We start from the raw sequence: 15,097 nt of genomic DNA on the forward strand, positions 1-15,097 counted from the left end.
CAGAAGAAGATGGTTCTCAGAAATGACCAATAATTGACCCAGCCTGACCTGCCTGAGCATGTGAGGTCTAACAGGCTCTAACATTAAGTGTAGAATTATTTCTCAATAGATACTTTGCATGGAATGCTAGTTGACTATTCAGAAAATGAACAAAATAGAGTTAGGTAAGAGAATAGACTCCTTTTTAACTCTCCAGGAGAAATGAAATTGAGGTTTGACCTATGGATGGAAAAATTACCTCTTATTATTTCTAAAATCAATGATGGAATAATTAGATTTAGCAAATGGGATTAAAAAAAAAAAAGCCCTTTGAGGTCACTAGGGCTATTTCCTAGAGTTAATCCTGGAAAACTGAATTTTCTAAGGTTTTGGTTTGGTTTAATCACAGAATTTGACTTTATTGTATCCATGTGGCTCAATAACAAGTCGCACCAAATATGAGCTCAAAGCAAAGGTGACTCGCTCCCTCTGATGTATCCTTGGGTTGACCGTATGGTTCTAAAGACTTCAGCCAGCTGAGGGAGCGGCCGGGATTCGATGTTGAACTTGACTGCACTCATGTGTCTGCAGCCTCAGCTGAATGGAAGGGCCGAGCCTGTCTCCCTTACATGTCTGTTGTCGGAGCTGCTTCCTAGCCAGGCAGAGGCTTCTCCAGGGAAGAGTCTGCACGATCTCTTGGAAGCTGAGGCTCATAGTCATCCCTGGGCCTTCCCTAGGTTCTACTGGTTAAAGCAGGCTGTGGGCTGGCTTGGATTCATGGGGAGGGTAAATAGACTCCACCTTTTACTGGGAGGAGCTTTCATCATGGCGGCCTTTTGCGATCAACCAGATTTTTGTTCCTACTTATTTATCATCGAGGACCCTGAGATGCTCATGAAGTCCCTGGGAAGGAAGTTTGACACCTCCTTAAAAGTAGCATTATGCTCACAAGAACAGTGATGTGACTTTAGTGAAAAGAGTATTAGAAATAAAACAGAAATGGCCATCTTCTCTTGTACAAAGTCATGGAGCAGACAGATTTAGAATGTGGTCTGCAGTTGCTCCATTTGCCTGACTTGCTGCACAAAGTTTAGTATTAGAAGGCTGGACTCCCCTTCCCAGATTTGCCATTGGCTAGTTAATTAAGCCCTCATCCCTATTGTGGGAATAAGTACAAGTGCCCACCTGATGGAGTTGCTGAGTGTGTATAGAGTCCAGCATGGTTCTAGCACGTAATAGGTCCATAATTAATATTGGCTGCTCTTTGAAGATAATCAATGTTCCTATTACTGCCATTGACTCATTGATACAACTTGAAAAGTCAGAAAATGAAGGATCTTAGATGAAATGACCTTAAAATTCACGTATTGTAGTCCATCTGATGCTTAAAACCACTGACAGTGGTTTTGTCGAGTTGCGGGATAGGTTAGGTCACGTTTGTGTGCAGCTGCTCAGTCATATTTGACTCTTTGTGACCCCGTGGACTGCAGCCCAGCAGGCTCCTCTGTCCATGAGATTTCCCAGGCAAGGACACTGGAGTGGGTTGCCATTCCCCTCTCCAGCGGGTCTTCCTGACTCAGGGATCACACCCACATTGCTTACATCTCCTGCACTGGCAAGCACATTCTTTACTCCTAGTGCCATCTGGGAAGCCAGGCTAGGTTATAATGAGGTAACAAATAGCCATGAAACACACACAAGAATAAGTTCTCACTTGTCCAACATCCAAACCACTTTCCAGAATGGCCATTCCCCAGGCAGTGACCCAGGGTCCAGGCTGTTGTCCATCCCCGCCACAGGCGTACAGGGGCTGGGGCCTGTTTCCTGTCTGGCTCTGGGCCAGGGCCCGGGTCTGCTGCTCGAGACCACCTGCATCTCCTCCTATGCTGCCGCCTCCATGGACAAAGCTGGTGATGGTATATTGAGTCCTTCTCCAGCTTCAGATCTTTCGCCATCTCCCCCTGCCTCCAGGAGGAGAAGACATCCTGATCTTAAAGGACTACTTGACTGGACCTGCCCACCTTGGTCATCTCCCAGCCACACTCACAGCAGTGCTCAGAGGAGGGTTTGAATAAGCAGGGAGTCGGGGACTTTTGGGAGCATCTTCAGAAGGCTTTCTGCCACATAGGCTAAAGGAAAGGAAAGTGAAGTCGCTCAGTCGTGTCCTACTCTTTGCAACCCCATGGACTTTACCCTACCAGGCTCCTCTGTCCATGGGACTTTCCAGGCAATAGTACTGGAATGGATTGCCATTTCCTTCTCCAGGGGATCTTCCTGACCCAGGGACTGAACCCAGGTCTCCCGCATTGTAGACAGATGCTTTACTGTCTGAGCCACCAGGGAAGTCCACATAGGCTAACTGCCTTCTATTTGAATTTCACTTGGTAATAATAGCTAACACACAGTGCTTACAACGTGCAGCCACAGTTCAGAGTAAGCCCGTGAGCTGAGTGCTGGTTTTCTCATTAGGCTGATGAGGAAACCAAGGTGTGGTCAGGGCCGGTTTCTGTGGCTCAGATTGTACAGTGGTGCGTCAGGAAGTCTGGCCCTGGTGTCCACCCTAACCACCACCCTGGGCTCCTTTCTATTGAGCTCTAGAAACAGATTCAAGAACCAACACCAACAGGGGATCCCCCATGCCCCAACCAGCATTTCTTTAAACCATATTCTCTCAAAACTCCATTTCCGTCTGGATGGGGCTATAAAATAAGGAAAAGCACTACTAAAGTGAATTGGATTGTTTAATTCTAATTGAAGAAAGTAGCAAAGACCAGAACAGACTCAACAGACAAATGACGAGCTGCTCTTCTTGACTTTTTTAGTGCAACACTTACAACGGAAAATTGATAGGTAGATGGATAGATAGATAATCGCTCAGTTGTGTCCGACTCTTTGTGACCTGCCAGGCTCCTCTGTCCATGAGATTTCCTTGGCAAGAATACTGGAGTGGCTGGCCATTTCCTTCACCAGGGGGGTCTTCCCAATTCAGGGAGCAAACCTACATCTGCTGCTTTGGCAGGTAGATTCTTTACCACTGAGCCACAATGGAAACAGTGACAGACTTTATTTTCTTGGGCTCCAAAGTCACTGCAGATGGTGACTGCAGCCATGAAATTAAAAGATGCTTGCTCCCTGGAAGAAAACTTATGACCAACCTAGACAGCATATTAAAAAGCAGAGACACTGCATTGCTGACAAAGGTCTGTCTAGTCAAAGCTATGGTTTTTCCGGTAGTTCTGTATGGATGTAAGAGTTGGACCATAAAGAAGGCTGAACACCAAAGAATTCATGCTTTTGAGCTGTGGTGTTGGAGAAGACTCTTGAGAGTCCCTTGGACTGCAAGGAGATCAAGCCAGTGAATCCTAAAGGAAATCAGTCCTGAATATTCATTGGAAGGACTGATGTTGAAGCTGAAGTTCCAATACTTTGGGCACCTGATGCGAACAACTGACTTATTGGAAAAGACCCTGATGCTGGGAAAGATTGAAGGCAGGAGAAGGGGATGACAGAGAATGAGATGGTTGGATGGTATCACTGACTTAGACATGAGTTTGAGCCAGCTCTGGGAGTTGGTGATGGACAGGGAGGCCTGGCGTGCTGCAGTCCATGGGGTCGCAAAAATTGGACACGACTGAGGGACTGAACTGAACTGAGCTGAGTCACCAGGGAAGCCCTAGATAGATAGATATGATAGATGGAGATAGATTTAATAAATATTTTACTCCTGTATTTTCCTGAGTGACTCTAAGCCATGAACAAAAGTCAGTGCCAAGTAAGAGTTGGGCAAAGAACTTTTGTTTTTACAGGAGTGTTTTCTTTAGGCCAAGTGTTTGCTGGAGTCCCTCAGACCTTGCTACAGCAAATCCAGATGGGAACTAGCTCACACAGAGCACCGTGATGCTTTCCAGAAAGCTATGCTGAAATCCACGAAGCTGATAAAACAAGAAAGGGCCACGTTTTCCTTCTGGGCTCCCCTGCTGGTTAGAAAATAGAAGTGACACTCGAGGCTCAGGAAAGAATGCTGCCCTAACCTTTTGTCTAAGACGAAGATGCAACGCCAGGCACAGCCAACCCAACAGTAGAAGCAAACGTGGAGATGGAGCAAATTGAAGTGAAGTTTGTGCTCTCCAGGTACTACTCTGGTTGGATTTTGCTGTTTCATTAACTATGCTGCTTTAAACACTAAGCTGATATTGTGATAATCTTCCGGAAATAGCATCTTGGAGGCGTTCAGAGTCACCGGCGTGCACAAGGCGTGGTGCTGTCACACATCTACTTATGCACTGAGGATGTTCATGCAAGGAGTTATTTATAGAAAGTGAGTGGATTTGTGAACAAAGAAAGTTCTAATTAAATCTTCCCTTTTTGCCATGCTGAAGCTGATGGTCAATGGACAATCTCATGTTTAATCACATCTATTTTTACCAGGCTTATGGTGCTTTTATTTGCCTTTAACTGAACCTAGAAACTTGACAGCCTGTGACTTAATAAAATAGATTTGGAAAAAAGACTTAAATCCATTTCTCTTCTCCCTTTTTAAAGTTCTAGGACATTGGAAAATGTGCTTATAAAAATGATCATTTGGCTTGGAATTTTGGTCTGTTCCTACTAAAAAAGTGAATTAATCTTAATAATTGCGAAGAAATCATATATGGAATAGTCCTCAGAAGGGTAATTACTCAAGTACAGTGGTTTTCATTAAAAAGTTAACATTTATCTTATTACAGTAATTACCTTATTGCAGTAAATTGGCAACATTTTCCTATTCTTTCAATGAGATAGCACCGTAAGATGAGTTCACACAATAAGATGTGTTTGGACTTATTAATGAGAATCATATGCATTATTTTTTAACTTGGTTTTATAAAGGCAAAAACACTTTATTTTTCTGTATAAAATGGCATTAAGTTAGAAAACTGTCATTAGATATTATCTCTCTGTCTGTTAAAGGGCTGTTTGGAGACATGACCATGCTACTTGTATTTGTTATCAAGTGAAATATTCCCTGTTCTTCTCAACTATCTATTTTAGGAATGAAAACAATCAACTTCAATGAAGCCATCTCCAAAGGCTTACTGAATTTTAAGGATTCTTGGAAAATGTCTGATTCAGCAGTGCCTGTTTTTAGGACGAGACATATAAGCACAAAGATGTTAATGCAGTTCAAAATTATGTGGTGAGAGAAGGAAGGAGCTGGCATTGGAATCCGTATCTCCTGACTCTCAGTGTTCCGTGTGTGTGTGTGTGTGTGTGTCTGCACACACGTGTGCCAGTGTGTAGTATCTCTATGCTTGTGGCTAAAATGACCACATGGGTCTGCAAGGCCTTTGATTTCTAGCCTTAAATAGCTTCTAAAAAACCACAGTGCATTTTAACAGTGTTTCCTTGTCTCATACACCACGAGACACCTTTGTCCAAAGGCAGCTCTTCCTCCCTGCTTATTCTGGCTCCTCTGTACCCCATGATCCTACCACTGGGTCAGTGCTTTAGGTCATTTGTGAATATGTCTTGCTATGAAAGACCTTTAGGCTTCCTTGATGGTGCTGGTGGTAAGGAACCTGCTTGCCAGTGCAGGAGATATAAGAGATGTGGGTTCAATCCCTAGGTCAGGAAGATCCCCTAGAGAAGGGCATGGCAACCCACTCCAGTATTCTTGTCTGGAAAATCCTAAGGACAAAGGAATATGGTGGGCTACAGTCCATAGGATCACAAAGAATCGGACATCACTGAATAACTGAATACACACACACTCTCTCTCTTAGCTAAGGTGGTCCATCTAGTCTACCTGCTCAGTTCCTCCTCACGGGGAAGTAGAAAGACGTCTTCCCAGGCATATGTTCTTATGAGACTCCGTCTCTCCTGTTGCAGTGGGGGTGGGGGTGGGGTCCTGCTCTCCTCTCAGCTCAGCCCAACACATAAAGCAGGCAGGTCTGCCTCCAGCTACGAAGAGTCATCATACTTCAGATGCTGCCATGAGGTGTAACCTCAAACTCAGCACTGCGCAAGGCTTACCCAAAGCCTGGAGATGAACAGGAACCTGAAGAGCATGCCAACCCACCTCCTCGGTACTTTGAAATCTGCTTCTGGACTAACCGAACCAGAGGGGACCTTTGTACGCAGACTAGTTTTTTTCTTCCCCTGCAGAACTGCTGGAGTGAATTACCCGTCAACGTGTTGTCTCCAGATTGCTCTCAGCGATGTTCCTACCAGTGGCCCCGGGGAGGGTTGGCCGTTGAGGCTGTTGTTTCCTGTGTTACGTGGTGTCCTCGTCATGTGGACTCGTGAAAGAATCCTCACCAGCTGTAGGGGTAGGGATGATTATGCATCCCCTAAGCAAACATTTTTTAACTTTATAGATGTAATGAATCATGTAAATTGTGTCCTTTCTCTCCTTGTATCGGCTGTCAGGACACTCAGGGCCGCAGTCGCACCCGCCCTGACAGGCACAGGCTGTGCACTAATTCATTCCATTACGAACTTGACTCCTTATTTTCCCTGCCCTGAAACATCCTCACTTACTTCTTTACTGTCATTCTGTCGCATTGTTTATATTCCTCTAAGTTGGCTTAAATTACTTTTAGAAGAAGGCAGAGAATAAAATAAATAAACATACAGATAAATCCCTACCGGTGTGTTAAATATGTAGGACATCCAAGTTGTGGAGAAAACCACTTAATAAACCATCTAGACATCTGGAGAAATAGTAACCAGAGTATGACCTATTGCCTCCCTGAGTGACATCTTAGGTCTGGGAGCTGCTGAGCGGAGACACCGTGTTTCATTCCGCCAGAAGCCTGCCTGTTTGGAAAGGCTGGAAGAGGTGCTCAAAAATGGTGTATCTAGTTTGTGTTTTGCATGAAACAGCAGACATCAGCTGACTCATTGAGGTCTGGGAAACTTTAGCATAAGGTGGTTGTGGAAATTATGTAAAAGTCGCTGACTTCTGTCCCTTCGTCTTCTGAAGATGAGTGGGGAGAAAACAACCGCCCTGCCCTCGGTCCACAGCGGAGCCTGAGCTCCTTGTTCAGAGGAATAGCTGAGTAAACCCAGGGACCGAAGCAGCCTCGCCTCCTTTACCTGTGGAGCTGATGAAAGTCAGGTCGACGTGGGCAGCGCTCAGCTGTCTCCCAGGCCATTTTGCACAACTGGTACCTGCAGCCCGTGTGACCCATCTCGTAATGTGCAGGAAAGAAGAAATTCTCTTTTGAGGATTTACTATCTGCACTGGCCAGGGCCATGTATCTTCATGATCACTTTATACATTTGCTATTATTATTTTCATACATTAGATGTGATCTATGTTCTGAGCACTGTACGAAAAAATAAGAGTTAGGCATAGGCTCTGCCTGGCTTATTCAGACTGAATTTGATAGACAGATAAGATCCAGAGATGAGTATATGATGGAAACACATTTTACCATATTTGCAAACTGATGAAGTTATTCTGGGGGGTAATGTTCTTTTACATTTTCAAGAAGGCGGGGAGAGGGAGGCCAACACTGTTTTCACACTACAATTCATTTTCATGAGGAGCAGCACTCAAATAGAAATGCGAAACTTGCAGGGAGTGGGGAGGGGAGACAGGGCAGCGTGCCTTCTGTGAAGCCAGAGTTCAATCAGTTAAGAGAGGATTATTCAGATCGGGGTCACTCATGCTTCTCACATCTTATGTTTGCCTCTTCCTCCTCTTGCCTTCCCAGCTGGTAGTCAATTCTGTGCATCCGTTCCTCAAACAAGGTAACAGCAGCCACCCAAGTACGGGGAAGGCAAAGAAAACCAACTCAAGTCCAAGGTAAACTGCCTCTGGGGGCCCTGAGAGTGTCTTTGCCCCGCAGAATCTCTGAGGGGTCACAGGTTCAGGGGACCCTCTCTCTGTCTCCCTCTCAACTGGAGACACTATGATAATTTTCCCTGCATAAAGGGGAGAGGGAGAGTTTAGGAAGACCGCACATGGGGTTGGACACTTAAGCCCATGGAGCCTCGAGGTTGATGGGTGGAAGAAATGCATTAGGTGGTACTGCTCAACCCAGCCCTCCCTCCACCCTATACTCTTACTCATCACACATATTAGGAAAGACAGAACAGCATAGGGTCCCAGAAAGCTCTTTCTTTTCCCAAAGGAGATGTAATTGGTATATGGACTCCCCCAGTGGCTCAGCGGTAAAGAATCCGCCTGCAATGCAGGAGATGTAGGATACATGGGTTCTATCCCTGGATTGGGAAGATCCCCTGGAGGAGGGCATGGCAACCCGCTCCAGTATTCTTGCCTGAAGAATCCCATGGATTGAGGAGTCTGGCGTGCTATGGTCTATAGGGTCACAAAGAGTTGGACACATCTCAAGTGACTGGGCACACACACACAATTGATATATAACCTTGTAACTCAAGGTCAAGAGACCAGAAGTGTCAGTGAGGGTGCAGAGAAGACGGAGCCCTCGGACACGGTTGGTGGGCATGTAAATGGACACAGCCATGATGGGAAAAGCGCAGAGGTTCCTCAAGACGCTGAAAACGGAGTTGCCTTACGACCCAGCGGTCCCCCTCTGGGTGCCCATCCAAAGAAATTAGAGCGAAACAGGATATCAAATACACCATACCTCATCCTTAAAGAATAACAGTCTACTTCAGCTACCACCATTATTATTAGCTTAGATTTTTCTTGGGTGTTCGGCCCTTTGAGGAGTTAAGAAGCTGCTGCAATAAAGGTAGACTAGCATATCTACACTTGAGATGTCCTTAAATCCTGCGTTTCCTCTCTGTCCCTGAAGCACATGATCAGAACAACAACCTGGCATATCCCTGTAAACCCTGGATCAACACACTTTCACCCTTGAGCCTCCGATACACTGGAAATTTAGAAAGAGGAACATGGGATTCTGTGGTGTCTCTCACACTGTAAATAAGTGAGAAAGGATCTCTGTCAATTGCAGTAAAATTGCACATATTCAGGACACAAATTGATTGAGACTTCAGAACAGGAGATGCAATAAGAAGAGTCCTGTTTTGAAGAACTGAGACAGAGTGAGCAGTGCTTTGAAAAGCGTTTCCAAATAAACCCATGGCTCTGAAGCCTGGTGTCGTCAGATATGCCGTTGCCTTACTTCTGGTAAGTATGGGGGGAAATGTTCCAGGCTGCTGGAAGTTTAAAACCAGTCTGGAAGATTGATGGATTATGGTCTAACTTACATTCCTTTCCAAGCAAGGAAAGAATTATTTTTAAAAAACCACCTGACCCTGAATCTGTTTCTATTAAATGCCAATGCTTCCATATTACCAGTGAGATCTTAATAGAAATGATGGGGCATTACATCATGTCATGCAGGCACCAGAAAACTCTTTCTCTTATTTCTTTTGTGTTAGGAAAGAAGCATTCCTAAAGAAAAGATGTGTTCTCTTTATAGCATCCGTTACAAACAGTCCCGAAGACCTGCCTCTCTAACATCTTTCTATCTCTGTTTCTTTAACCACTTTGTTCTTTCTGATACAATCTATTTGACTCTCAACATTTCAGTTTACAAAGAAACATGAATCATCAGGGGGACGGAAGAATCAAAATAACTTTTTTATTCCTTACATGCCTATCAAGACTGCTTTAGAGCAAATGTAGCCATGGGATATGGCTTGAGCAGGCAAGGCAAGTTAAGAGTGATGATTTATTTTTCATGAACTGGGTGATTTATTTGAGCATTTTATCTTCTCCTATCTGTTTCTTCATCTGCTAAATATTTTTTTCTTCAAAAACAGAGTGTAAGTGAAAAATACAGCACATTATTACCCTAATATGCCTCATCAATAAAGTTAAAATATATGCTGCAAATTAGAAATGTTTGGAAACGGATCTAATGAATGCCGACTGTGAAAGTTCGTAATTTGGGGGAATGGTCAATGCCAGCTTTGGGAAACAGTGTTCAGCACTTGAGTTTATATTCCTCCTGCTTGTTCTGTGGCATTTCCACCTGTCTCTCTGCATCTCTACTCAGGAGGACACTACACATGTTGGATTAGGCCCACACTGCTCCGGTACTCTTGCCTGGAAAATCCCATGGGCGGAGGAGCCTGGGAGGCTGCAGTTCATGCAGTCGCTAAGAGTTGGACACAACTAAGCGACCTCACTTTCACTTTTCCCTTTCATGCATTGGAGAAGGAAATGGCAACCCACTCCAGTGTTCTTGCCTGGAGAATCCCAGGGACGGCGGAGCCTGGTGGGCTGCCGTCTATGGGGTCACACAGGGTCGGACACAACTGAAGCGACTTAGCAGCAGCAGCTTGAACTTAATTATATCTACAAAGATCCTGTTGTCAAATAATGGACATGAATTTGGGACACTGTTCAACCCAGCATGGCTAGTCCCACTCTGGGCTTCCAAGGTTGCTTTTCTCTCTAGTAACCAGCTCCTGTGTGTTCTTGGCCTTCCCAGGACCACGACCACCCCGGGCCTGTGCTCTCAGGAGACCAGGGCATCAGACGGCTCTTTGATTTGCCTCTGCTGAAAAGGTCTGAGCACCTGGGGAACTTAGCATAAAGGGTCCCCAGGCTGCTTGTGGGCAGCCTGCTTCCTGGACACCTTCCCATGGTCAGAGGCCATCCTGCTTGGGAGAGGCTCACACAGGACCCGGTGTGGAACTCTCCACGCCTGTGGCTGCGGAAAGTCTCTTGGTGATTCTAGAGCTTTCTGAGGCTTTTTTTCCTATGGTGGATCTTTCCAAGCAAGAGGGTCCCTTTTGGTCTGGAAAGCCACTGAGAACCTAGGATATACTTGAAGAAAGGAGAAAAATGAGTTAAATTAAGGAAACAGGGCAGGGGTCAGGCGAAGAGAACAAAGTCTTTATTTAAGGAAGAATAATACAATTTATGAAATGCAAATTCTGGGAAGGATCCTTCCTGGCTGGACTAGAGACCCGCTCTCCTGGTTGCCAGTGTACTACCTCCATTCACCACATTAGTCGATACAAAAAGAGACACAAAATTACAGTATTTGGAACTGGCCCTCCCCAAACGTCTGGATCCATGACATTCAGCTACACAGAAAGAAATTTATTTAGCAGAGAGGAAACACTGCAGCTTTCAAAACATCCAAAAATCCAACCCACTGAGGAAAATAGAGATGATGGCTTACTTTGCATAATAGGCTCCAATGATACTTCAATATTTTTAGTAATTCATGCTTCTAAAATTTGATTTTTTTTTTTTTTGCTATCTGGCAGCCTCAGTGAATCCTTGTCATATGACAAATCGAGGGAATTAGGACTCATTAAATATGGTGTTTAATAGAGGGTTACTGTGTAGCTCATCAATAGAGAATGGATGTAAACAGATTAAAATACGATGCACTAAACTCGATGTATTTGATAGTACAGAAGTCTTTGTAGGATCCTGAGGTGTGTAGCCTGAGACCATGCTGTGAACAGTGGCCAGAGCTCCACCCACAACGTTCCCTTTCCCACGTCGACTCCTTACCGACTGGGTCAGCCTGCAAGAGCAGGTGTGTGGGCCCTTGGGTCGGGGGGAGAGACCAGGGCTGCCGCACAGACTAAAGCGCGTTGGGGCTGGAGTCTGTCGCGACAGAAACAGCAGCGTTCGTCCAGGGCTGTTTGCCCAGACACTTCCAGGCGTCAGCCTCTAACGCTGTCAGTGACCTTCAGGAGTAAATATTATAATCGTCCCTGTTTTTATCCCTGAGGTGACAGCAGCAGAGGGACTGTGAGTAACGCAACCCCAGGCCCCGGGCTGAACTGCGGACTTGCAGCTGACCCAGCAGCTCCTCACCGCAGTCCTCACCGCGGTCCTCACTGCGGTCCTCACCGCCGCCCTGCCTGCCCCGCCCACCCTGCGAGCCTCAGCTTGGGCCTTTATGCTTCCCCAGAGCCTCCCCAGCTCCTGCCTCTGCCCCTCCATTCCTTCCTCCGTGTTGCAAACCCTTATTTTCCTAAAGCCGGAAGAGCCGTCCTGCCAGCTGATGACCCCAACTGATGTCACCATGATTGAGAGCGCTCGTGGATTGGCGAGTTACCGTCTGACTGCTGTCCCTCAGAAGCCAGGCCCTTCTTATCCTCTGATGGACCCCTCTGCCAACGGCACAGCCGAACGTGGAGCTGTAGCTATTGATAAATATCCAGGGATGGATGTGGAAAAAGTGAACAAAAGAAAAAATTCACCTTCCGCTCAAGAATCTAACATTTTCATATTAAAATGTGACAGGGGCACAAACGATCCTTCTCACATCTGTTGAGGACGGGGCCGTGCAGAACCTGGCAGCCTGCACTGTGACAGGTGAGATGGGAGGAGATGAGTGCCTAGGAGGAGACTACCTTCCCGAAAGGAACAGACGCTGGGACGTCAGACCCCGGTGGTGGTGTGGGGGAGGAATCTGGCCCTGTAGCCCCCGGGGGCCCCAGGGAAGCTGGTCAGAGGGAGCAGGGTCCAGCCGAGGAGCAGAGAGGACCAAAGCAGTGAGGAAGGCAAGCGCTCGGCCCTGCAGAGGGGCCCCGGTGGATGGAGAAATGGTCTCAGACAACGTTCTGAGGCTGGTGTGCTGCTTCCAGAGCTGCTATTTGGGCTTGGAGCCTGGTAACCAGCAGAGGTGAAAGAACAAAGGTGGTTGTTGTTTGGTCATTAAGTCGTGTCCAACTCTCTACGACCCCACGGACTGTAGCCCACCAGGCTCCTCTGTCCATGGGATTTCCCAGGTAAGAATATTGGGGTGGGTTGCCATGTCCTCCTCCAGGGGATCTTCCCAACCCAGGGATTGAACTGGCATCTACCTGCTTGGCAAGCAGATTCTTTGCCACTGAGCCACCTTAGAAGTCCCAGAAGAACAAAGTAGTGTTCTAGAACTCCAGCCTGGAAACGCAGTTCTTTAACTTAAGTTGGTTAGTAGTTGTCGTCATGGGTGGGTTCAGTGGCTCCCTTGAAGTTCAGGGATGATTCTGCCTCCCCGGGAGGAGGGGGCACACTTGTCTCCCGTGTCTGCTGTTGTCCCGTTGTACGCACTCACCCAAAAGATTTACTGCAGCTTCCAAAGAAGAACCAACATTCTCTCTTGCCTTAAGGATCTAATGCAAAACTATTTTTTTTCTGCAAAATCCATTTTTAAATTTCCTTTTTTACAGAATCGTTTTAAGTGATGGAAAATTTGGTGATGCATTCTCCCCAGGGACTCAAGCAGTGTATTTTTGAGGCTGAAAAAGAAGAAGCTCTCGACAACAACCAGCACATTTCAACCATGGAAGGTATCTAACAAGCATGGACTGAGGATGTTTTTCATAATATTTTCATCTTTATTGTGAATGACAGTGATAGCATGTCCAAAGAAAGTGCGAAAGCAGAGGAATGTCAGGGGAAGTCTTTTTTTGTCAGTGGCAGTGTCTCCTGCACTTGCATTAGACCTGTTATGATGTCAATGCAAATGCAAGTGCCATTACAATGTCAGTGTGAGATTTCTCCCCTTGCTTTTGTCAGTTTCAATTAGATGCTTGATGTTACCATAATGCAGTTTCTTCCCCTCCCCCACACTTAATGTACTTAAATTCTGAAAGTTACCACTTTTAAGAACCGTGCTCTATTTCTTAATGGCACTCCACAATGAACCCGTATTAAAAAGTAATACATTTTCCATACAGAAAGGAATATAAAGTAAGTTCCATAAAAGTACAACACACTTACATTTTAAAGTATATAACATTAAATATATTAAAAGCACATTGTGTCACACCATATATATTAAATACCTTGAAAAAAGCCGGCTTTGCAATTTATTTTAAGTACATGAGAACTGCATTTAATAAAATGTTTAAAATATAATTTATTACGGTAACAATTTATTAATAATGATAACTAAATGCTCTTGAAGAGGTTATTCATGAAAGAACGGTTTGTCAAAAGAAAAGACTTTTTCCATTCTAAAGATAAGGGCAATAGTCAGAAAGGCATAAATTTTGCCCTTCTTGGTAATTTAACAATTCTAAAAGAAGCATGCACATTAAAAACCTTTCCCATAACTGTTATTTTTAAAGCAGAGACACTGCTGGAATCTGATTCTGTACATAAACTGATCATTTATTCTATCGGGCTCCCTTTCTGCCTGCAAAGAGTGACACAGAGAGCCCCCCTTGCCCCGAATGTAAATACTAGCTCCTGATTTAAGTGATAGTCAGTTTGTGCTGAAGCCCGGGTATAAATATTTTACATATTGTATAACATAAACATCATTACAGCCCGTCCTCTGGGAGAGCTGGTACGCGTGGGAGATTTGTCAGTGCCTGAAGCTCAAAGCCATGGTAAGAATGTCAGAGATCTGGGATGTGTCACTTTGAGCTTTGCATCCTGTGTATTTATTTCACTCAGGCTGGTCTGTATAAAGTGCCATAAAAGGTACATGCCATACCCAGATGATGATCTGTTCCAGAGGAATGGCAGATCCTGGCCCCAGAGGCAGGCGAATCCCACAGGCTTGAGAGGGGACCCCAAAACGAAAAGACAAAGCAAAGAGGGAAGTGAAGCGTGTATTGACAAATAGTTAAAATTCCCAGATTCTTTTAGGAAACTTAGGTTTAAAACTGAGAGAAATCTCATTATGATTGTTTTCTCTTGATAGATTGTAACCTGCATCCCAGAACAACAACAACAACAAAACCAGGCATCATGTTAACAATAGACCCAGCCTAGCAGAGGTGTGAATAAGACATGGAAAATTCAGTTATGTCAACAGGATTTGGTGTGCAGTATTCTTCTCCTGTACAACTCAATGACTGCAGGCATGAAAGGAGTGCTTGGGGAAAAAAATGTAAGAATTGATAAATGAAATAAAATATTTAGGACTGCCTGGTTAGCAGTCTGTTTTTGTTTGGGTTGCTACCAAGCTAAGAGGAGTCAGTGTTTCAGAAACAGGCAGTGGCTGCATGGCCCTCACAACAGATCATTAATGTTCCAGAATTGCTAAACTGGGGCTCTGAAATTTCAAAAGGTGGAGGTTTGCTTCAGGTGCCATCAACTTCCATAGATGCTGATAAGAGCGTCTGTCAACTCATCTGTTCTTGTCACTCGCAGAGGGACCAAGGACCTTGCTTGCAGCCAAGAGCCTTGCGTCTTCATAATGGACGTTCCCTGCAGACCTGGCCA

At 45.2% G+C, this 15,097-nt stretch overlaps 1 long non-coding RNA gene across 1 annotated transcript; it reads left to right on the plus strand.

The window, feature by feature from the left end:
- Nucleotides 1-12,856: 12,856 nt before the first annotated feature.
- On the plus strand, nucleotides 12,857-14,795 carry LOC139179335 (uncharacterized). The gene is made up of 3 exons (XR_011563709.1): nucleotides 12,857-12,962; nucleotides 13,090-13,209; nucleotides 14,574-14,795. It is a non-coding gene; the product is annotated as an uncharacterized lncRNA (long non-coding RNA).
- Nucleotides 14,796-15,097: the final 302 nt, after the last annotated feature.

The sequence above is a fragment of the Bos indicus genome, chromosome 24, assembly GCF_029378745.1.
Source record: "Bos indicus isolate NIAB-ARS_2022 breed Sahiwal x Tharparkar chromosome 24, NIAB-ARS_B.indTharparkar_mat_pri_1.0, whole genome shotgun sequence".
NCBI lineage: Eukaryota > Metazoa > Chordata > Mammalia > Artiodactyla > Bovidae > Bos > Bos indicus.